Here is a 24,643-nt window from a genome sequence, read left to right as displayed (position 1 = left end):
GTGCTCGTTCAAATAAAACCTGGATCTGACCTTGAAAATTACAGGCAAAAGTGAAACATTATGTAACAAGTGACAGCTGAAATTTAACCAATACTACAGAAGCAGCAGACAGATGTGCATCACTGAGAGGAGGGAAAGGTCTCCTCTGAGTATGGGGTGGAAGAGGCAGCGCTCCCCAGGTGAGGTCTGCTATTGACTGTACAGATTTGCAATTACAAGTACCAATGGTATTAACAGTGGTGACATTAAAAAAAAACCCCTATTTACTCAATTATTGTGCTGCCCAAACCTCATTCAAACAAACACAAGTTGATGTTAAAACACCAGGAACCAATCTTAGGTAGCCAGGATAATTAAAATTCCTGGATCAGGGTGAGCTCATGTGTTTGAATGTGATTTTCAGGGCTGAACCTGCTGTGATTCATCAGCCGTAACCATGTAGAGACAACAACGTGAAAATAAACCTATTAGTGGTGCTTTTTTGGGAGGTGGAGGTGCTGCATTCTGTAAGTCAGCAGTTTTCTCAGAGACTGTAGGATCCTGTTTACTACTGCTCTGCTCTGGAGCTCCTGCCTCAGTGCTCTGACTCATAAATAATCACTCAGCCCTGGGAACAGCAACTTTGGCTGCGGCTGGATGGGTTTATTGAGGAGGGATCCAGGCACCCGTCGCTGTGTGAGCACTGACATGAGCTCAGCATTGTGAGGAGGCACCAGGGTTCCCTGGAAAAGCAGCAGGGCAGCGTCCCACACGCCCTGGGCGCCGCATCCCAGTCACCCACAGCATCCCAGCCTCCTGCAGCATCCCAACCACCCAGTGCCCAGGCAGGAGGAAATGCTCACCCACCCACCCACTCAGCTGCCTGAGGGAAAATATTCCCAGAGAGTTTACACCAAACCCGTTTTCCACTGGAAAATGGTACTGTGTTAAAACCACGTTTAACTAACCCATTGACAACATGTCATTAAACGCTGTCAGAAGTGTCAAAACAGACATCCCATAGTTTTCAATTTCCATGTTTGTTGTTATTTTTAATGCAACAGATTCAGCACAGAAAACACTTGGATTGATATTAGATATTCAAGATTTCATTTAAATTCAGCATTTAATTCTATGCCAAAATAGCAGGTTTCTGACCCTGTTTGAGACCCTTTTTGGGAGTGTTCGTAAGATGGGAGTACCCAAAATCAAAATCCTCGGTAACACCTTCCCCTTCTCTGCTTAGTGCCTCCCATCCTCCACACAAACCCCTGCTCTGTGCACAGCTCACCCTGCCCTTAGCCTGCCAATAGAACCTCTTAGTGCAGCTGAGACCTGAGGGCAGCAATTCTCATTTTGAAATCAAACCTGGACCTGTACAGTTACATTCTGAACAGCCATAAAGCCAAGAATTAAAAAAAAAACACAACACAAACATACATATAGACACCAGCTCTCCCAGTCCTGCTCCCTGAGCTACGCAGGTAAGACTGCTTTGGTCACAGAGAAGCCACACAGGTTTACATCAAGCTTATTCTGTAATGAAGATTAATGCCTTCTTTAGCTATAGCTCAGTATTCAAAAAAAAAAAATCTGAAAAAAAAAAACCCAAGTTTTACCTGGAGAACCACCTCACAAACTGCACTCTTCCAGCCTGCCTTAAATTAAAAGGGCTTTTTTTCATAAGAGCCTGCTTGCACGATTAAAAGACTATTTGAAATATAAACCTTCCTCCACAGCACAAAAGCAAGGCAAAAAGAAATGCTATTCCGTTCTTTCCCAGTAATTGCACAAAGGCTCAATATTAACCTGGTCAATGAAATTCAATCAGCTGAAAGGCACAGGTAACACTGAGCAGACCAGGCTGTTCCTTCCTGGGAACGTTTTCCTGCAAGTAGAACAAAGGAGCATTTATCCTGTGTACATTCCTGACTCACACACTCGAGCCCTCTCCGGAATCACAAGCTAATGGAATTGTGAACAATAACCCCAGTTCACTGTCCTGCCTCACACAGGTGCTCTGTGAGCACCTGGCATTAACAAGGGGATTTTATGGAAGGAAGATGGGAAAAGAAGAATTGCTGCTGAATTCGTGATCTTCTCACCCTCAATTACAGTGATATTGAAAAGCAGAATAATCAGTCAATCAAAGAATCATTCAGGTTGGAAAAGCCCTCTAAAACCATCGAGCCCAACTGTTCCCCCAGCACTGCCAAGGTCACCACTGAACCACATCCCAAGGTGCCACATCCACACGTCTGTTAAAACCCAGCCTTGTACCAACAGTGACAACCCCCACCACAGGGGCCAAACCCAACTGTTGGGATCACAGGGCTGAGGAATCCCAGGCAAAGGAGCTGGTTTTCCTGGGGCCTCAGTTTATCTTTCAGTGTTCACACACAGAGAGCAGAAGAGCCACCCTGCTCTGCAAATCCTGCGCCCTGCATGGAGTCCCATTCGGATGCTCCACGTGAAGGTGGAGGCCAGTGGAGGGAGGGGGTGGGGGGAGAACCCCAACACATCAACACAGAGCTCATTGACCCAGGGCACACAGCAATAGGGTTAGAAGTGATTGAGAAAACACCAGTCATTCCTTTTACAAGGGAACAGGAAGGAAAACCCACAGAGGTGCTTTGCTTTGCAGAATCTCTGATTTGTGGGATCTGTGGGATTCAAGGACACCCTGGGCTTCTTCCTCTTGCAGAATAAAGCCTGAAAACATGTGCCAGACACAACCCCTCAGCTCACACAATCCAAAGGCTCCCACAGTACTGACACCCACACACAAAACAGGGTTCAAGGAGGTAGGATTTGTGACTTGGGAGCAGACAATGTCAGCAGAGCATCTTCTCCACAGCAGGAGCCTCCTGAGAGGAGCAGGGCTTGGAGGCACCATCAGGACATCACAGACCACGCCGGTCTTAATCACGTACCAGGGGCACTGCTGTGCCTGCTCTGGAGCTGTTCGAATTTATTCTCATGAGAAAACTCAGCAGCAAACAGCTTATCAGGAAATGTGCACATTTTATTTTTTTAACCAAAGGGAGGAATCCACTTGCTAAGGACATGGCTGCATTTCCCTTCTCACCAGCAACGCAAACCAACCACTGATGTGTGACCTGTTCCTGGTGGGAGGCCACACAAGCGACAGATCGATGTACCCGGGCTGCAGGAAGGTGTGCTGCTGTCCCCAGGCTGGGGGGAATGGGAAGGATAAGCCATTTCGTCCTGACTTGCTTTTAAGGTGCAATTCACCACCAATTAACAGCTCAGAGATCGGCTCTCAGAAGGATAATTACAGCTGTGGGTTCCGTGTTTACGGGTTTGCCAGCTGGTGTCAGACATCGTGCTGGGAGGCAGCAGAGGCAAAGCTGGGCTTGGCCTTTCTCAAATCCTCCCTCTGTTCACCTTCAGTTTATCTACAGCTCCAGCAAAACTGAAATCCTGGACAATGCAGCAAAAGTGGTATTTTGACAAGAGCTGAAAGAGGCATTTCAAACCACCCAGCAGATTCCTCAGGCAGGGACCTGGCACCAGGAATGTCACAGACCTGTGTGCTCCTGCACCGGGTTTCTCAAGTGAAAAAAACGATGCCCAAGTGGTCCCCATCGCCATCAAACCAGCCTCAGCCTCATCCCTGATGTAGTGGAGGTGACCAGCTGGCACACTCACATGGAGCATTTCTCCCACGGGCACAGGAGCAGGAGAGTCCTTATGTCAGACCCAGCTCCCAGTGCCCTCTGCCTGAGCTGCCACCCGGCCAGGACACACCTGCAGGCACAGGGAGCCCGAGCACCAGAAGAAAGGAGACCTCATCCCTCCCCAGCTGAGGGTATCACTGCTCCCCACACGCCCACCTGGGAGCACTGGCAGCTCCCGCGTCCCGGCCATCAGTGCCTTATCCAGGATCTGAGAACGGCAGAGCCCCAGGAGCTGCACATGGTGCTGCTGAGGTGGGGAGAGCACCGAGCCTCATGTAAATACTTCATAGATTTTTTTTTTTCTCCTCCCTCCAGATGGTGCAATTCAGAAAAATTGTTTTTAAATGATGCCCTGCAGAAACAGCGAGCGGCGCGGCTAATAACGGGCATATTTCAGGTGAGCGCTGACCTCCTTCCCTCCCCAGCCAGCTGAGGCATCCACAGCCCTGCCAGCGCTGTGTACAAATCACCTGCAGCCCGTGAACTCGAGCAGACGGTCTCTAATTGGAACTGCAGCCCCGCAACCTCCTCCCACTGCTCGTTTATGTTTCCAGCAGGACTCAAAGATGGCTACAGAAAACAACTCTGATTCATTGCCACGTTCAGTAAAATTCTTTTCCTTCCTTCTAAAGCAAAATAACCACATGCACCCAGGAAAAATTAATGTGACTGATGAGCCCAACTTATTTCTGCCTTAAAACAGTCACAGAGACTGCAGCATCCAACAAGGAAAACTAGCCTGGAGGCATGGCCAGCTCCAGATGGACAGATGGACACAGGGACAGACATCCAGTGCAGAACAGAGCCTGTGAGACTCAGCCACAGCATTCCCGCACCCCGAGGGTCGCTGGCACTGAGGTGCCAAAGAGTGACTTTAACGAGCCATTAGTTAAAAGTTTGAATTTTGTTAGCAGTTGCTGGTTTAAAACCAAAAGTTTGAAAACCTGGGCAGGCTCTGTGGAGCCAAGGCTGCTCCGAGCTCCCCAGGGGACACCAAGCTCTGGCTGCAAACTCACCCCCTGCTGCTCCTGTATGGACAGGCAGGAGCAAATGGGACGGCCTCAGAAAAATTAAGACTTAACTTTTTGGCAGTTTTCCCAGTACTTTAAAAAAACACTGTAAAGTAGGTCACTGCACAATATAGAACACTGAAGGGAACAAATTTACACTGTGGGTGAAAATAGGCTTGAGGTCATCTTAAAACATGAAGTCCAGCTGCAGGCTGCTGGTGTGACCAAAGAGCCTTCCCTGCTCCTAGAGCAGCACCAAAGGGCTGTACAGCCACCTAAAGACAGCTTCATCCTCATTCCATTCCTTCCCCTTCTCCAGGACAGGGATGGAGCACAGCCCTTCCACCCCCAGGTCTGTGACCACCGTACTCACAGCCCCTGGCAATGACCTGTGAAGCTGCTCATCCCCTTCCCCATGGAAAGCCTGGGAGCAGAAGCTTCTTACCTGTGCTGGTGACGGCTGCCTGGAGCCCCCAGGGCAGGAGCAGGCCCAGCCAGGAGCAGAGGGCACCTGCTCCCTGTTACAGCACAGCCACCTTCCATTACAGACCATTAAATACAGGTGGTGGGCAAGCACATGGAGGTACTGATGGCAGTGACAGAGGCACCTGGGAGCATCACCCCAAGCACACACACCTGGCCAGCACCAAGAATTTCCCTCGGGCTTGTACGACAAGGGAACAGCAAAAAAGCCTCCCCTCTTTCCCCTCACCCCTGGACACGTCAGTGGGTAATCCCTAAACCAGCTCAGTCTGCAGTGAACAGCTGCCCCTTCCTGCACCTGCTTCAGCCACACAAACACATCCAACTCCTCTGCAAATGAGGTTCGTTACCAATCCTTCGATTTTCTGTGCATAAATATTTGCAGAAGCTCTTTATCTTCTTCCTCAGAGCTGCATCTCTCTCCCCAAATGCCCAGCCAGCCTGCTTTTTCATCATTAGAAAATGCTGTAGGCTTAAAAAGTAATACTCAACAAGATGTAACCAGGGGAAAAGCGTTGTTAGTACAGAATGCACCTGGCAGTGCCCTGTCCCAGGGGAAGGGAAAGTTTTGCCTGATAATTCCTCCCATGTCCCTGGGAATCTGTTTTTCATTTTGTCATGGAGCACAACCAGCACCATCCCTCCAGCTGCCCGCTCTCTCTGGAACCCACCAGTGACACCAAGACCCACCACGAAGCATCCCTGCCTCTGAAGCAGGGGAATAGATCTGTCTTTTCTGTTCTCTTCAATTTTTCAAGCAAACAGTTCATCCTGCTGCTGTGTCTGTCACCCTGGGCTGTCTGGTCCATTTCCCAGTGACCTGGGAAGGGCTGTGAAGGTGGCAGCAGGTTGCTGCAGCCCGGGGCATTCGTCAGCACTGCACGTCACACCTCACCCGGACGGACACGGATCACCCTCCGCTCGAGGTTAAAAGCTTTTCCATTAGCAGCTTTGTTGGATGCATTTTTTAAAAAGATAAAGCACCATGAGAAAATAAAGCCTTGTCATTTCCCTCTGCAAATAATTCAGGGCTGTAATGAAATGAATCAATCAAGGCAGAGCACTTGGGCTGCAAGGTCTTTCCCACAGTGTCAATGGGAAAAGCATATACAACACTGGCACTTTCACGGCCTCGGCACTGTCTGCACAAGGCTGAGGTGCCAAAGGGACCCAGGCTCACCTCTGCTGATGTTTAAAACAAATGAGAACCAAAGCAAAAGGAAGAGCAAAATGGGTGGTGACAGAATTCTACAGAGAAATTTGGAGAATGTGCCACTGAAACAGAAAGTTTGTGCTCAGAGACAGAGTCCGTGCACAGCGAGCACACAGCTCTGCCCCCACTGCCTGGCACAGCTCTGGGCACCAGGGACCTGGGAAGAGACTGGGAACGAGGGCTAGTTCCGAGGCTGAGGAAGCCTCTGTGGGGGCAGGAGCCTGTGAGCACGAGGGCAGCTTGGCTGTCGAGTGGGGGCAAGGGGTGCCATGGCCATGTGCCCTCCAGCCCCAGTGGGCAGAGCAGCAGGCCCAGCCACAGTCCCTGATGAGGGCAGAGGGGCTGGTTCACCTGCTGGGGTGAGAGGGAGTGATTCTGAGGCCTCCTGTCCCTGGGGCTGGGCCTATAACAGAGCCCCCAGACTGAACCTCTGCAGCTTTATGGATGCTCTTGAGCAGCTGCTTCCCGACCAAGGAACTGCTGACCCAGGGGGGAAGAGGAGGAGCGGGTAGGGATGCTCCACAGGTTCCTGACACCCCAGAATTGGCAGTCCAGCGGGTTCCCTCATGCCCCTTCCAGCCCCCCTTGTGCACTGAAAGCTACCCCACATTCCTGGAAATCCAGCTGTGCCTTCGGGTCCACAAGCCCTTTCTCAAACCTGTGCCTGTAGCAGCAGCACATGGGCAGACCCCCAGGTAAGGGCAGCAACACCTGCCCCTCACAGCCACCCCGGAGCACTCGGCTGAGGCAGTGGGCAAAGGCTGACCCTCAGTGGGAAACTGCCTGTGCCTTTGAAGAACAAAACATTTGCTTCCTGCACAAAGCCAAGGAGGTTCCTGACATTTGGAACAATTTCTATTTCACACGAATGGTGTCTGGCAGTTAAAAAAAAACAACTGTGAAATGTACTGTGTGTTGCCCCAAAGCCAGGGTGGGTGACCTGAGATAGCAGCAATGTCCCTCCAAATGTCACAAATGTTCTCACCACTTTCTGTTTACAAGGCAACAGCAAACGTGGGAGTTTTCCAGTGCTCAGCTCCAAACCTATCCTGCCTCCCGATGGCAACTCCCTTCTCCCAGCCCTGCCTAATGATCTGGGGAGCAAATGAAATTATTTTCCCTTTGGAAGGATCCAATCTTAGATATTCCCTATTTCCTTTGAAAATATAGTGGGACGTTTTTAAGAAGGAAAACACTGCCACAGAATCATAGAATGGTTGGAAGAGACCTTAAAGATCATCTAGTTCCAACCCCCAATACTGTCCACCACGTGTTCAGCACCTTTAAAACCTGAGTTCTAAAGAGTGCAGAAGATCTGGGCTGGGCTGTCAGGCCCCTTTATCCAGGCACTTTGGTTCTTCAGCCAATACAAACAAGATCTCAATGGCATCAGATGGATTTAGAGTGTCCCAGCTTAACTGGCCTCTTGCCTGTGCCTGGCTCTTGACCACAGTGTCAGCTGGTCCAGGCTCCAGGCCAAACCAGGTTCCAGCTGGGAGCTCAGGTGAACAGCTTATTCACTGGGAATAAAAACAAAACAAAGCTTCAATCACATTCAGAAAAAAGATTTGACTGTGTAAACAACCACGAGGCAAAAGAAATAGCAAAAGCTCTTCAAAGTTTCTATTAAAAACCCAGGAGGGTGACCGCAGGTATCCGCCTGCAGGGTGTCCTGGTCCAAGGGGAGATGCACCAGGCAGCTGCCAGTTTGGGGTCAGACCACCCTGTGCCCCCCAGCCAGGAGCCAAAATCCCAGGCTCCCCGCCCCGAGGGCCAGCACTCTCAGCTGCAAAGGGAACTGGAACCGCAGCGTTCCCCAAGGCCCCAGCATCCCTTCAAATCAGGCAGCTGATAAATATTAAAGCAGGTAATGCTCCAAATCCTGCCACTCCTACTGGAATGTTTGTCACATTAGTGAGACAGACAGGAAACAATTTACAAAACAACAAATAAACGCAGCAAAAAATCACACAGAGCTGAAAGCTGGGAACAAGGAGTTTAAATGATGGGTTTAGATCACGGCACAACTACTCTGAACTGAATTAATTGGTGTCCTTGGAGCTGTCAGCTGCTGCCAGGGTGGGAACGAGCAGCAGGGCTGGGGAGGGCAAACTTCCAGCTGTGCTGTACTGGGAACAGCAGAACTCTGTGGCATGGGCCAGGCCAGGCTTAGCCCTGGGGCAGCACGTTGTCAGTACTGTGTCCCACCCCACCACCACCACATCGACTCCTCACTCCCATGCTGGTTCCTCCCTCCTACTCCGGGTTTACTCCCTGCTCCTCTTCTATTCAGTCCCATGTGTGATCCAGCCGTGTTTCTCACAGGGTAATTTTGTGTTGCACTTTTGCTTTTGCACCTTCTGTTCCCCTCTGCTCCCAATTCCCAGAGCTCCCCTTCCATGTCTCACCACGTCCTGGAGCTCCACCAAAGCAGCTTGTTAAATTCTGACACTGGTTTTGTTGCAGTTAAATATCTACAGCAGAAACCTGTTCCCGGGGAAACTATTTTCCTTGAAGCCAACTGTTCCCTCTCCTGCTCCAGTAACACATGTGCCATGTGCCACAGCTCTGGGCAAGCAGAGCTGCACATGTCACAGCAAGGAGGCTTTTTCCAGCTTTTGTGCTGATTTCCCAAGCCCAGGTGGGATGTTTAACACACCCATGTGGATTCACAGTAAATAGGGGAGGGGGGATGACCATCAGGTGCTGGAGAAGAGAGGGCTGAGGGGACAGGCAGCACAGGATCCAGAGGGGACATCAGTTCTGGTCCATTTATTTTCTGTATCTGAAAATGGTTTGTCTTTACCTTGGTATGCCAGTATGCAGCAGGAAGGAATGAACAGACCCACAGAGAAAAAACAAAGGCAAGTTATTCCTGAAAGAAGTTAGAGATGGGTGAAGTTATCCACTCACTGGGATCACTGTAATGTTGGATATGGTGACACCACACACACTCCCCAGGGAACACATCCATCACACCCCTGGGTCCCCATCCCTGCCCACCAAACAGGAGCTCCTCAGCCCTCTGAGTCACGGACTGCTCCCAGGGGAAACACAGGGATAACCTGGAGCAGTGGGATGGCTTCAGCTCCAGCACAGGACACACCCCAGAGCAGTACCTGGAGCAGGTTGGAGCAGCTACCCCACAGCCCCCCAAGCCCTGGGAGATGAGCTGAGGTGGTTCCACCACTCTACCCACACTTCAGGGCCTCACACAGAGCACCACACTCCCAGGAGAAACCTTCACCTTCTGTTCCTGGCACAGAGCAGGATGCAAATGGGCAACCTGGACTGGATTTTACTGAACTTTCATTATTCAGAAACTTCTATTTTGGGGCTGGGGGAGGACACAAATGCTCCCTACCCTTATTCCAAAATCCAGAGTGAAGCGAAACTAAAAATGACAGTCCTAAAATTGTACATAGCAGTTCAAATAGAAGCAATTTGATAATTTCCTCAGGCACACAAAGCAACAACTCAATAAAAATAAATATGCTAATGACTGTATTTAGTCTTGGCCATTACATTTCATAAATATTTACTGCTCAGTATTCAGAGTCCAAATTCACAAGAATCAGTTACCAACCAAAACAAGAAAGATGAAGGAAAGTGCTTTGTTCTGCTGTGCCAACACAAAATAAGCCCATTTCCTACAGACCCTGTTAGGCTTCATGGACCAGCATTTCCTACAGAGGGACCCCAGAGCACAGTCAGGGAAGTGAGGGTTTGGGGACAGCCCCAGGGGACTCATACCTGGCCACACAGTCCATGGCTGGGCTGTGCAGCACCACACACACCTGTGCAGAACAGGAGAGCTGAGACCACTGAACACTGAAATAAGCAGGACCAATGCACTTGGGAGTAGAACAAGGAAGAGTCCACAGAGAGTTTACATCATATCTGAGAAAATAAAATAAAACACAACCACCCTGAACAGCACAAATCCCACCATTGTGCTTTAAAGTAATGGGTTCAAATCCCCCCAAGTGAGCAAACACAAACATCAGTGGGACTGTTTGTACAGTGTGGGATCATCCCCACTCAGTGCAGGTGGCAAAGATGGGTTTTGCTGATCTGAAGGTTACATGGAAAGTGTAAAATAAAACTATCCCAGTGCTGGGTGAGGAACTGAAGGAGCAGAAGCCCCCAAGACACTGTCAGGAGCTTTACTTGCACCTGATCCCTTCCCTTCCAGGTTTCTTCTATGCAGCAGCAATGGCAGAGAAATACCTTCTGAAAGAATTCAAATATATGGAAAACCTGTACTGAGGCAAGTATTTACTGAATATAAGCTGAAAATAATCATGCTGGCAGGGTGCCATAACCAAATACTCCCAACACAGTGACCAGAACCCCAGCGATGAGGGACTGGAGCAGTAACGCTCCCTGGCTGCAGCAGCTCTGGGGAGGGAAACCTTTCCCCATGGAATTAAACAGCACATGGGGTGTGCTTGCACCTCCCTCGATGAGACACAAAGCAACTGGGTGACTTGGCAGGGACTTGTGTCCTCATGGCAACCAGGGCTATTTTGGTTCCACTGCTCTGCGCTCCCTTACCCAGTTCTCAGTCTCTAGGGATTACAGCACCGATGCACAGGAAGGTGCTGTGTCCCAGCCTACCCTTTTTCCTCCATGATTTTCACCGTCAACACTCCCTTAATAAGGATGGTTCCTTCATCTCTTGTAAAAGATTTGCAGTCCGAGGTCTTCTCTTCTTCCAGCTGGGCATATTAAACTCTCTTTCCTCAATAAACGGGTACCAGTGGAGTTCAGCCATGGAATTTCGAAGGCAATGAAGACATGTAGAAACAAGGAAACTCAAGACAAACACATTTTCTCCTGCAAAAGCAGAGAAAATAGGTTTTCGAGGTTTATTAGGAGGTAATCAATAGCCATTTACTCTTGTTCTGAAGCTAATTCAGCAGCTGACCAAATCTTCCCTCCACAGATAACCCCTGAAGAGACTCCTTTTCAGTAAAAGTCCTTAGACAGAACTAATATCTTATTTTAACCTGATGTGTGTTCCTCAGAAGGCATCGGGTGTGTGAGGATCAACACTCCCAGGAACACCCCTGGGATTTCTGCTGTAATGAGGAAAAGGAATATTGAAATGAAGTGAAAACGCCATCAGGGGACCATGAGGGGGAATTCTTCCTCTCCAGAACTGATCTGTGGAGGAAGGAGGAACTACAAACCAGTGAACTGTTAAATACTGAAAAACGTAGGTTGAATCTGAGGGATTTGTTTGCCTGGGGGGGTTTGCAGGGTTCAACCTTCACCCTGCGTTCTGCTCACATCGTGCTGTAGAGACCCCTCACAGCCTTCTCATGCTGAAAGCAGTTTGAATTTGAGGTTCAGCACAAAGCAAGAGAGAAGCAGCTTCCTATTTGGTGAAAAGCAAAAAGTACTTGCTTTAGATAAGAAAATCCATACCATCCCTTCCTCTCACCCTTTCAGGGGAGTTTCAGTGCACTGAAACTGTGATTTGTCAAACCCTGCTTCTAATGTTTGGTTGGATCTTGTGGGTTGGAGCAAAGTTGGAGTTCAGCTGAAACACATGTGGGGCCAAGGCTGACCCTCACGTGCTCTCTGTTTGTCAAGATAAATGAAAAGGGATTTCTCAGTTTGAGTCACCGGGAAAGGAGGATAAAAAAAAAAGACCATTTACCATATAGGTCAAAAGAACTTATTTTCACATCTCTAAAAAGAAACGGACAAGACATAAAATACCTCTGAAAACCAGTTCCTCCTCCATGTCTGTTCTCTGCAGAAAGCAAGCAGCAGTACATCAGTTCATCAGTCTAAACTGGACATGCCCTCGTGTACAGGAGGAAGCACTAATTGACATCAGTGAAGCCTCAGAGGTTTGCCAAGGGAGTTACTTACGGAATCAATCATGTTCACAGTGTGACAACAGCTTTCTCCTGTATTTCTCCTCATAGCACTGCAGATTTTCAAGCAAAATGATGCTGAGGAGGAAAAAGGGAACAAGAGGACTCCATTAAATGAATAAAATAGGAAAGGGCAGGTAAAGTCATTACCCGGCATCTTTTCAGCAAGGAACAACTAAATCAAAGCCTAATCAATATATTCCTTTCAACTAAAGTTCAAACACTTAAATCTCAGCCCCAGGAGACCAGGCTTAAAGGAGCTAAATTTACACTACTCAGAGGGCAATGATGCACTTGCAATTCAGAACAAACATCACCTGCCCATTAAACTCTGCACCTCCACAGCTGCAGCTAAAAGCTTCCCTGGTGGACAAGCCATGGAGCAGTTTCATGGTGGAGGCACTCAGCTCCTGTGAGAGGCATCCTCCCAGCTATGTCCACACAAGGCCCTCACTAGTCTGACACCCCACAGCAACAGAGCCCAGCAGGTGTCCCAGCAGCAGAGTGGCAGGATCACAAGGGAAACATGAAATGGCATCCTCAGGAACTTCCAGCACCACGGGCTTGGCTGGGCAAGCTATATTTGTACCTGGAATATCTGCCAGGAGCCAGACCAGGTGACAGGACAGAGAGCACATATCACATCTGTAACACACCCCACACCCTTCCCACACTCTGTGGGTTTTCAATAAGGGGTTAAGGGCTGCACAGGACAAGCACCCACAGCCTGTGTGACCACGATGAGGGCAATGCATGCACAGTGCACTCTCATCACCACATCCAGCACAACAGCAGGGCCACGTTCATCAGGCCAGCAGAACTCTTTATGCTGTCTCTGAGAAGAGCACCCAATACCTTTCCTTCTCCTTGTAACCATGACAAAACACTGCTGAGTCCAATATTTGTTATTTGAGCTCAGTGTTTAACAAACACCACATCCTGCTGTCAATTGCCACCTCCTCAGGTATTGAAGTCAAGCAAAAAGAACCTAAAAAGAAAACAAAGTGAAAGTGGCAGAAATTTTGCAGCACTTAAGAGGGAAGGGATAAATCATCATCCAACACAGCAAAAGTTTCCTCCTACAACACGCTTCTTTATTGTGGCCTTACCTTGGCTCATAACTGCCCTCATAGCTTGTCACTGTCCTGCTCCACTGCCAGGGAGCTCATTACTTGGGCACATACAAGCTAATTCAGCCATTTTTTAATTGACTTTTAAAACCTCCCACATACAATGCTGACTTTCAGGACCAACACTTCCCCTCCTGGGCTGGAAACTTCACCCAAACTTTGCCTGCAGACCCCAGCATCTCCTTTTCCCTCTCAGAAGGAAGCTTGGCTCTCACCAGTAGGTCCAGACTGGGCTTTCCTGGTAGCTGGGATTTACTGGCATATCTGCAAAGACTTGTGAATTATTCAGGAGGAAAGCTTTATTGGCAATAACGTGGGTGCACATCATTCATTAATACCTTTTCTGAACAGGTAATAAAAAAAAATCATAAATGCTGTCATTTCCACTCAAATGCACCATGACTTCTACAAACAGAAGTAAAGCAGCAGAACTTGCTCTGACATATTTTTGTTCAGAGTTTGAATAAAATAAGAGAAATGTGACAGATATGATGAGTCATAAAATGGCACTGGCATTCTGTTAGGCATTTTAAAAACCCCACCCTACCCAGAGAAAAGGCTTATAGATCAGTTTCAAAAAATAATGATTAAAAAAATCAGTGCCATCGGTGTCCCTAAAGAGTTTTAGGAAACATAACTTTTCCCTCTCTTTCTATAAAATGAAGATATCTAATCTGGACTGTGTGAATACATGAGCTTCATCGTAGCCATTCACAAAATTTAATATTCATACAGTATTTTCTCCTGCTCGTCATGCAGCTGATCCCCTACTCTATTTCCTGTCCCCTCACACCGCTGCCTCCCACTGATCCCTGACTCCCTTATCTCTTCCAAGCTCTCCAAACAGACAGATGCAGAAACGCACTGCTGTCAGGATCGAGTAGATAAAGCAGGAATCAGGGTTTGTCTCTGCAAGCAGCACTGTCACATATTCCAACCAGTACAGCAGGTGCAAGAAAGCAGTGCCTGTTGGTCAGGCCAGCAGGAAGGTGGCAGGTCAGGGGTTGGGAGATGAGGAGCAAATGGAAGCCTGAGGGACATTTATCAATCACTGCCATTCATGCAATGTATATTTTAAAGCTTTAAATATTACCACTGTACTGCCATTGATTACATTTGGGCAAAATGCACCTTAAAACTACAGCTGAGCCAGGGAAGAATCCCTGTGGAACAGCCTGGGAGGAATGGAATGCCCAGATCCATCTGCTGCCTGAGGGAGATGGATGCTGTGGAGGCGAGAGGCTGCACAGTTATACCAGACCTGGTGTGCTTGTATTTTCCATTTTTACAGATCTGCAGACATAGCCAAAATTGCTGAGGGATTTCTGCAGCCCTGTAGAGGCCCCCTGAGCTGGTCTGTTTTATCCACCGTTGTGTTTTATCCGCCGGCTCGACGCGTGTCGCCGCTCCCGGTCGCTGCTCACACCAGCGCAGCTGCTGCTGCTCCTTTTTTTCTTTTAAAGCCACAACACAAAGATCTCGTGGCTACAAGGAACAAGCAAATGATTAACCGGCTGTGCTGTTTGAAACACACTTCCATCTGCAGCTCAGGGCACAGATTCCAGCATCAGCTGCAAAATCACCAAGGAGAGGTTGGGGGCGTTGGGTTCCACACCAGCAGAGAGGAGTATCTGCAGGGACTGCGGGAGCTGCCGGGCTTCAGGATCCTACACCCACCCACGTCAGTGGGGGAACAGACAGGACACTGCTATGGCCACTTAAAAACCACACCAAACTTCAACAGAATTAACCACTCGATCCCCCAGGAATAGTTAAAGAGTTGCACAAGGCATGGCATAACATGTGGACAGCTCGGTTCATCTGAAAAACAAATTTCTCCATTACGTAACTAAAAAATGATAAATCATGGTAAATACTGGTTCATTAAAGTCTCACAGTCCATAAGATTCATGAGCTCAGCCATGAACACCCCAGGTTTTCAGGTACATACAGATGCTTTCATTCATCTGAAATGAGACAAACTGGAAGGGGGAGGGAAAAAAAAAAAAAAAAAAGGGACAAAAGACCCCTCTTAGCTTCTCTTAAAAATGGTTTAATTAAATATTCCTTCCTTTTCCTTCTTGCTTCTTTTTCAGCAGGTGTAAATCTTAAACATTCCGCACAGCACAACCCAAACCCCCAAATCTCTTCAGGGCACAAACTTTCAGAGAACAAAAGACTTCCACAGAACCCCATTTCCCAGTGAGCACCCCAGGAGACGTGGCTGTTAGACCTGGTTTGTCAACATTACATGACTCCCTGAAATGAAAGGCCTTGGAACACTGTCTCCCTTGGGATGCTCCGCTGGAGCGCTTTTATCCTTGTTCATAATTCTCACTGAGACAGAACTACTGAAGTGCCAGAACTGCTGGAGGAGGACTGACTGGGGCTGCTGTAAATACATCCGGCTGCAAAAACCATCTAATGTTTCTGGAGAAAGATGCGTGACATGATATAAATTCCTGGGGCCTACTTTTGACTATTTCAGTGTAAAGGTGCTACAGAAGCACAAATTGTTATTACAGCATTAGCTGGTACAACGAGGCATTAGGAAGAAGAACTGCCTCAGTGCCTGGGGGAAATCAGGAATGAGAATGAATTACAGAAACTGATACAGTCACACATGCCCTGTTCTAAAATGTATTTGAAAAAAAAACGATTACCATAATAAAAGTAAATCCATTTCTGTTCTGCTTATTCTCTGCAGACAAAAGAAAAGGTTGAACATTTTTTTCACCAATTAAAAGAGGTAAAGAATCAGGACTTAAAACATCAATTTAATTTTGTGCCCAAATGATCTGATGATCTGAAAAAAATTAGAGTCTAATTCGGGGATGAAATTCAAGCAGTAAATGACTTACTTTCCTCTCACACCTTCTTTCAAAAATGATTGAGCAAGAGCTTCCAACACAGAAGCTGAGCAAACTTGAACCATAACTGCTGTCCTGCCTGTCTGTGTGAAATCTGTCCTAAGAAACACGAACAGAGCCGAACACCCTTTCCTTTTTCTACTTAGTAAACTTTGAGCAAACCTGACATTAGAAAGTAGGGGATTCATCTTTTCCCTTAACATTCTTTGTACGACAGCCCCAAAGGCAAACATAAGGAGACAGAGGAACATCAGTGTAACAAGGGGTTTATTTATTTATCCAGTTTGCACCAATGTCACCATTGCAGGGGACAGAAGATATTGAGCCCGGATTGATCTCCATGGCAGGCAGCTGGCAGTGCAGCATCGTTACAACGCAGGCACAGGGAGAAGTCTATTAATGAGCTCCAACTACTAAATTATTGACTAGTTAAGTACTGCAAATTTGGTCTAATTGTTTTCATGATGGGAGTTTAATTAAAGTGTCTTTTGTATAAAAAGTCTAGCAATATCCTTGTTCAGATAGTGTCAGGGAGAGTTTCCAAAGCCTGCCTGGCTTTCAAAGCCAAATTAAAAGTTACATCCAATGCAAAGCTCTTTTAAAGAGGGAGCTTTTGTGCAGGAGAGAGCTTTAATTCCCAGCTCCAGCTGACAAGCCCTGCTCCCAAACCATGTGCACCTCTCCCCATCAGGCAAACATCTCACCCTGCACCCACCACATCATGAGACAGGCTATGGCTCCCTCAGGCCATGGGAAATGAGGGAAAGGCTGGACAATAATGGGAATCTGACAGCATTGGAGGGATACAAAATCATAAAGCAAAGAAATGTTCCCAGCAGAGGCAGAAAGCAGTCAAAGCAAAACACTGAGGGGCAGCAAATGACACCAAAAAAAAAAAGCTACACAGAGTTTCTCCACAGCAGAAAGACAGGTATCACCCGCCCAGACACAGAAATTTGCCAGTTCACAACTTCAGCTTAAATCCAGGCATTTACAGGGGAGTTTGACCACCAAATTTCCCTTTAGTTTGGCACCAGGGACCCTGCCCAAGCAAGGTCAAGCTCAAAGAAAAGGCAAGTAACACATGTCTTTAGGGCAAGTGCAGGTGAATTCCTCCAGAAATTGTCCCTAACCCAAACACATGCAAGTGGAAGGGAGAAGCTGACAAGACACAGACTGGTGTGTCTTTGATTCTCCCACAGCAAAGACCAGAAGCCCTGGAGCCCTCCCTCTCAAGCCGCGTCTCATGGCAGTGATGGAGAACAACGGGGCAGTGGCAAGAGCTCAGCCAAGACGATAACACAGGTGCTTTCAACATCCAAATATACAGATATGCCTCATCATGCCTTTTTTCATGGTTTATAATTTATTTATGGTAATTCCTCTTTGCTACTAGATCTTTTCAGACATTTATATGCTCTCCTTGGAAGCACCCACAAGAATTCACTGTACAAGAATATGGAGCAGTTGGCAGCAACAAACCCACATTTATTTAGGGCAAAATAAATGCTTGACACTAAAAGGAAGAACTACGCTGTGGTTAAATTGCCTGTTTGGCACTAAGCAAGTGTCACTTCAATTGCCCCAGTTCCATCAGGGACACCAGGAAGGTTGCAGTCTCCCTTCACTGACTTGCAGTCCTCTAGCCCAAAATAATAAAGGATGTAAGTGTCAATCTCAAACTGGATAAACTCATCCATGCCTATGGATGGGGGTCTGCTCAATGTCCAAACCACAGGTCCTGCAGGGATTGGATTCATGGTTTGATCTTTTCCAGCGTATTGGTCTACAGTGTAGCTGGGCTGAAGCCAGCATGGTTATAACTTCACCTGACAGGGTTGAAATACTCCAGATTCCCATCTCAGGTTACATCACTCTCACAATGTTGGTCTCTCTCTAGGGGCACAATGTACAATTTTCCTAGGAATTGCACCACTTGGGTCTCTTTATTGTGTGTTTCCTGGTTTCTCTCTGGTTTAACTGTACAGTCAGGTGCTGCTGATGTTACACCCTTCACATCAGTCCTTCGTCCATCCACACATGAATATCACTGTCAATTGCTAGTGGTAATTTCACACCTGTTTTTCCAGCTGGCCAGTGCTTGATCCCGTGGACTCCTGAGGATGTGACAGTACCTGGCTGTCCTTGATCCGACCTGGGCAGGGTAGCAGGGCTGAGGCCCGTGGGCTCCTTTGGTTCCGCAGCTGGTGACCAGCCCCGGAGCCCAGGGAACCTCTGGAGGCACCCAGGTGTAAGTGAACCTGCTGAGGCTGCAGTCACACTCCAGGACTCCCTGGAATGCTTCAGTGTGTGGAGGTGACACCAAGCCTGGACAACTCCCCAACGCAAGCTGGAGGAGCAGAAGTCACATGCCGAGGATGGGCACCTTCCTTAACTGCAAAGTCTTGGGAACAGGGCATGAGTGAGTGACTGGTTACAGCAGTTAAGGAGTCTCTACATCAACAGGACCAACACTGACAACTGCAGTGCAGCTCTGGAAGCCCCAGTAAGGACAGAGGGTCCAAGGAAACTTTTAAAACAAAACAGTTTAAAAAGCCGGAGGAAAGTGTCCTCCAACAGCAGCATCCCAGCATGGGGCTTTCAAAAACACCCGAGCCACAAGGGATTTAATTTCATCTGAAGTTGTTGCTTTTTTTCCTTGAACATCCTCAGAGCTTTATGAAGTCACGTGGACCTTGCTGGACAACCCTGCCACACTTCCCAGGGAACAGCACCAGGCAAAAGCAACGACGAATTACAAGAGACACCAGAACAAAGTAAGAATTAATGGGCTTGACATCAGCTGGAAATAAATCTTTTTTTAAAGGCAGTCACATGTATCACATACCAGCTCATTTCAGTGCTATAGGATTTAGAAATTCCACTCCGATCCTGCCTGTAAACGTTCATCCAGACATTTCAGGTTCCATTCTGCACAAGTGTGTGTTTCTCCCAGGCAAAGCCCCGCAGGCAGCTCACACCTCCAGGGCACAGCGGGCAACCACTGGGGAAAGGAAATTGTTTGGGAAGGAGCATTCCATGCCAAGGGCTGGCAAGCAGGAGGGAGCTGATAATTTTTAAACTTCTGTCCAAGCATCTGCTGGTAGATGTGAGAGCAAAGTGAAGGCTCTCCCTCACCTGCTGTGCAGGCCAGCAGGCAGCCTGCTCTGACTGCAGAGCAGCACAGAAAATTAATTTCCAGCAATTATTTGTGCTCTGGCCAAAGAACCCAACCTCGCGTGTGAACAAGCCAGAGGAAAGCTACAGGACACCTGCAGCTGCTGCTTCAAATGCATTCAAGGGCCAAAGAAATTATTATTCAGACCCCTCTCACTCCAAGCATTCGAAAAGGCAACAGAAAGCCCATTTTCAGAGCTCTGAGCCTGCAGCAGCAGCCCTGAGTGGGTACAAGGGCTTTGCTGCCAAGTGCCCAGTATTTCCCAGGCTGGGTTCTCCCAGTCCTCTCCCAGTTCTCCCAGTCTCCAGACTCCTTGCTTGTAGACACATTCTGTGTCCATGTCAGACAGAGCCGTATTTCTTTTCTGCATCCCTAGCCAAGATTCCTCTTCCAAGTAGATGTCAGGCCTGAAATGGAAGAATTATAGCTTTAAAAAAAAAAAAAGTGTAGAATCAGTCCTCAGTATTTGGAAAGCATTACTGGACTCAGAGGGCAGGACGGAGGATTTTGGAGGGCACGTCAGCCAGGTGAGCCAAAACAAGAGCACTTGGCTCTCTCAGCCACTACCAAAGGCCATTGAAACACTCCAAGGTTTAGGGAGCCACTTGGTCTCCAGCCAGACCTCGCAGACCCATGCAGGCCACCTCCCCTGCAGCACTTCTTACTCTGTCTTGCTGCTGATGGTCAATTTAGGACAAGGATAAGAGGAGCCAATTCCAGTTATGTGCAAGGCAGCCCAAGCTGCCACTAGACTAGGCAACAAGGGAAAGGCTGGGAACTTTCTCTTTAACGCTAACTCTTCTAATTTCAAAAAGAAAAAAGCCATTAGGAAATGTGATCCTTTTAAACAAGACGAACCACAGCGAAGCATTAAGGTTTTACAACTTGACTAAATTACCTTTCTTAAAATTTCAGGAATTACCTTCTGGCACGTTGCACTTCTCCGGTAAATAATCCCCATACACAAACCTGCTGAGATAAGAGAATCAGAAGGGAAGAGTCACAGCAACATATATTACCATTTTTTTAAATAAAAACAAAGAATTGGGAGACACAAAACAGCAAATGTGCAAGCAGAAATACTGGCAAATTACAGAGCATTGTGAGGATGTGGGTTAATTTTTTTTTTTAAATTATTTTTTTGAAGTATAACCCAGCACTGCTGCTGCTTTGCCAGAGGGCTGTAACAAGGCTGCCACAGGCCCTCTGTGCTCTGCCTCAGGAGGGCACCTGCATCCAGCACTGCAGTCCAGCCCCTCTCACCCAGCACGATACGAACGTTTCACTGGCACATGCACTGGTGCTCCTGGGCTCCAAAGCACTGCAGCAGTGCCAGGCTCTGTAAGGACACAGAACCTCTCCCACAGCCCAGGCAGGGGTTGGCAGGACTCCCTGGAGAACCCTCCTCCTGGCAGCATTGGGTGGACAATGACTGGGCTGAGAGAAAAGCTCAGGGAATGGAGAGACCAGCCCAACATATAGACTGAGCTTTAGTTTAATCCTGTCTCCACCCCAATTGCTATTCTCAGGCTCATTCTTTGGGCAAGCACACTGTGCACGAGATTTGCAGAGCAGCCCTGTCTCATTACACACTTATTTTTGTATTGAGTTGGACCCAGTGACAAGGACAAAACTATCTATTAGGAAACAAATTACAGTTATTTAGTATCTCCAAAAAATGACTGTCTTTGAGAATCACTTTGCCTTTTAATATTTAATGACCCAGATCAAGAACAGAACGCTCCCAGAGGAGCAGCCAGCTGGCAGGCAGCCCAGGGGAAAGACTTCTCTGGGCTCACGGAGCACCTTCTCGAACAGCTATGTTTGGTGGGATTTGGGAAATAAACTTCATGGGGTTTGGTTTCAGAACTGGAACAAACACGTCACATTGATAACACGAAGCATCTCCATGAACACAGAGCAGGAGAGCATTCTCAGGAAGAGTGCTTTCCTGCACCTGAAGAGAACAGCAGCAGCGGCACCAACGCTCAGCGTTCCCAGTCTCAGAACACCCTCACTAACAGCACATGCACAGAAACAGCATAAACCTGGCATTAAAACTGAGCTGCAAGCCAGAAGACATCTCTAAATGCATGACAAAGAATTTAGGGACCAAAACCTTAGCGATTAAAGCACTTGGGACTAAAAACGTAATGTCTGTGAGTTGCTATTTCATCCCAAACGAGTATTTGATTGCAATTCCTGCACTAGGAAGAAAGGGGATTAATTTCCCTCCAAAGTCCTATGGCACTTGTTTCCCAGGAGGTGCCACAACTGTTAATATATCCTATACATTGTATAGGCTGCTGTAGGGCACTATCCTGTGTAAGAAATGCCTGCACAAAACAGGACTCTTGAGGATAAAGAGTCTGTTTTGGAGATTAGAGACAACTCTGCCCAGGAATGAGACAAAGAAGGCTACAAGGAGCTCACTCTCCATTGCAAAAAGCAATCAACGCTCACCTGAATAACGAACTCTGTATTGTAAAGCACAAGGTAATTTACTGATCTGAAGTAATACTCAAACATTACTGTGACCTCCATGCTAATACAAATGCCAGGCTGAAGAAATAATGCCCATCACCCTGACACAAAACAAAACATGAAGCTCAAGGAGAGGTGGGGAAATTGCATTTTAAGGCTGAGTTATGTAATGCAATTATAGGTGCTCAAAAATTCTGATATATCAAAATTCTGATGTAAAAGAAATCTTGGGTTCTAAGCTAAAAAGGTAGACAACTCCAGAACAGCATGTTCAATGACCCAGCTCTACTATTTTTTCTTGCTACAGAATACAAGTTGATTTAGAAAGTACAAGGTTTTCAAGTCCTGTTCTATACCGAAATTGGAGGCTTCTCCACGATGTGCTGCTTTGAAATGGCAGTAGTGGCATAATTACATTATCGATGTAACTTGCATTCTCTGAGGCCCAATCATGTGAAACAAAGAGCCATTTACATAAATCTTTCACTAAATAGCAGGCTCTATTACCCCAGTATTTAAACAGAAATAGACTCAATTTCCTACACAGCCCTGTGAAAGAAATAACATTACAAGTCTACAAGTAGACGTAATGGCTAGAAGAGCTGAACAGCCTCAGAAACCGAGTGTTCAGCCAGGCTTGCAAGGTCTCTTCCCCGGGAAAGCCAGAGCTGAGAGCAGCAGAGGGCAAAGCGACCTCAGCCTGGCCGGCCCCACAGCCCTGTGCTCGCTCTGCCCCAGCCCAGGGACAGCAGTCCCATGGGGGTGACACAGGGCTCCAGCCCCGTGTCCCCTTGCCCAGAGCACAGAACCTGTTGCCCCGAGCCAGCTCTGCTGCCCAGCCAGGCCAGGGCCAGCCCCGTGTCCCCTCCAGCATCCGCACACGACACTGGCTCCAGTGTCCTCATCCCCAGCACCTTCTGCGGGGCCACGGGACAGAGCCAGGACTGCCAACATCTGGAACTGCCCGAAGGGAGAGGGCTGCGGCTTTGCTGCTGCCCCACTGTCATGTCCAAACATCGCTGCTCCCGCTGTGAGAACACAACTGTCACCTGGGTCACACGGGGCACTCCTGGCCAGCAGAGAGGGCTCGGGATGCCGGGACAGGATGGACTGTCCATGCAGGGCACTCCTGGCCAGGAGGGAGAGCTCAGGGACTGTCCCCCCCTGCTCCCTCCACAAGTCCCAGGAGCTCCGGGGGCACAGCCACTGTCCCCTCAGCCTGTGCCACCCGGGAGAGAGCGGCGCTGGCCGGGGCACGGGCTGCGAGCCGGGGAGGCGAGCAGTGACTGCGGGGCAGCGACCAGGGCAGGTCCTGCCGCTGCCGGGACGGGCAGGGTCGGTGAGGCCAAGCCTCAGGGCGGCCGGGGCAGGGCCAGCACCCCCGGCCTTCCGCACCCGGTCCCGCCGCTCCCCTCTCACCGCCGCCTCACCCGCCGGGCAGCGGCGCCATCTTGTGGCCGTCCCGCAGCGCCGCACCCGGGCGGAGCCGGCCCCGTCCGCGCCGAGGGACCCGGGGCTGAGGGGACACCTGGGGCTGAGGGGACCGCCGCGGCTGAGGGGACCGCCGGGGAGAACCTGGTCCCTCGCCTGCCGCCGCATCCCTGGCCCTCAGCTGCGCGCAGCCCCGCACGCCATCCCTCAGAACGTCGGATCCCGGGAAACGGGGCCAGGGACCCCGACAAAGCGCGCGCACTTCTCCTAAAAACGTCAATGAGCTCCTGTAGTCAATTTCAATGAGCTCCCGTAATAAGTTTCAGTGAGCGCTCCTGTAGTAAATTTCTTCCCAGGCTGTTTGCGTTTCAAGGGCTTTCTTCCTCTAACACACTGAATGAACCCAAGCAAAGCCCAAAGCTGACTTTGCCTGTGTAACCCACCCACAGTGCCGGATTATCTTCCCTATCCCACTGCTGACCACGAGCGTTCCCTGAATGTTTCCAAGCCCGTTTAAAGGTGCAGAGCTGAGAGCACAGCACCAGCACACGGAGGTTTGGGAGCACCAGCCCTCCGTCCCCCAGACCTCTCGGCACCCCAGCATGGGGGTCCCAGCAGTTCCAGGGTCACGCCTTGCACCACTCTGACCAGAACCAGGCCATTCTCCACTTGCAAGAAACCCAGCAAGTAAAAATACACCAAGAATTCCTGCACTCCCACTTGTCCTCCCACAAACGTATCGATTGTTTTCTACAAACAACAACAAGCAGAATTGATCACGTTGGTCATTATTCTGAATCCAGGGAATTAAGACCCTGCATACCTTTGCTGACTGGAAGGTGTGCAGTCATTTGTAGAAGCAGCAGTTCCCTGGCACAGCATTTCTCAGAAGCTGTTGGAATCGCAGGCTGATCGGGTGGCACCGTGTTACACAGCAGAGAAAAATCATCTCAGCTCACACAGGATAATTTGTATAAAACCAAAATATTTCAAAGCAGTGAAGGGCTGGGTTTACACACAAGATCAAATGGAGCCCACGTAAATCAAAATTACAGCCTCAAAGACTTGCAAAAAATAATAATGTTTAAATCATAAATATTCTGATTCTTTCTTTTTTAACCACAGGGAAATGAGGTAGTGATATTGCAAATTCAGCTAAAGCTTTCCAGATTTCTCCGCTTAGTTACTGCTTTGGAAGGATGGTGGTTGTGAATAAATGTAAATTAAAAACCCACTACACACATTAGTCGCTGTGATAAAGATTGATAAGTAC

The 24,643-nt window shown here is 48.4% G+C and overlaps 1 long non-coding RNA gene across 1 annotated transcript; it reads right to left on the bottom strand.

Moving 5' to 3' along the window:
- Positions 1-16,494: 16,494 nt before the first annotated feature.
- On the bottom strand, positions 16,495-24,314 carry LOC126638242 (uncharacterized). The gene is made up of 3 exons (XR_007628560.1): positions 24,194-24,314; positions 20,354-20,427; positions 16,495-19,862 (listed from the first exon to the last, which is right to left on the bottom strand). It is a non-coding gene; the product is annotated as an uncharacterized LOC126638242 (long non-coding RNA).
- Between the last annotated feature and the right edge of the window lie 329 nt (positions 24,315-24,643).

This window comes from Myiozetetes cayanensis, unplaced genomic scaffold (assembly GCF_022539395.1).
Source record: "Myiozetetes cayanensis isolate MyiCay16 unplaced genomic scaffold, myiCay2020 scf17, whole genome shotgun sequence".
NCBI classification, from domain to species: Eukaryota; Metazoa; Chordata; class Aves; order Passeriformes; family Tyrannidae; genus Myiozetetes; species Myiozetetes cayanensis.
This window is presented reverse-complemented; position numbering and strand designations above follow the sequence as displayed.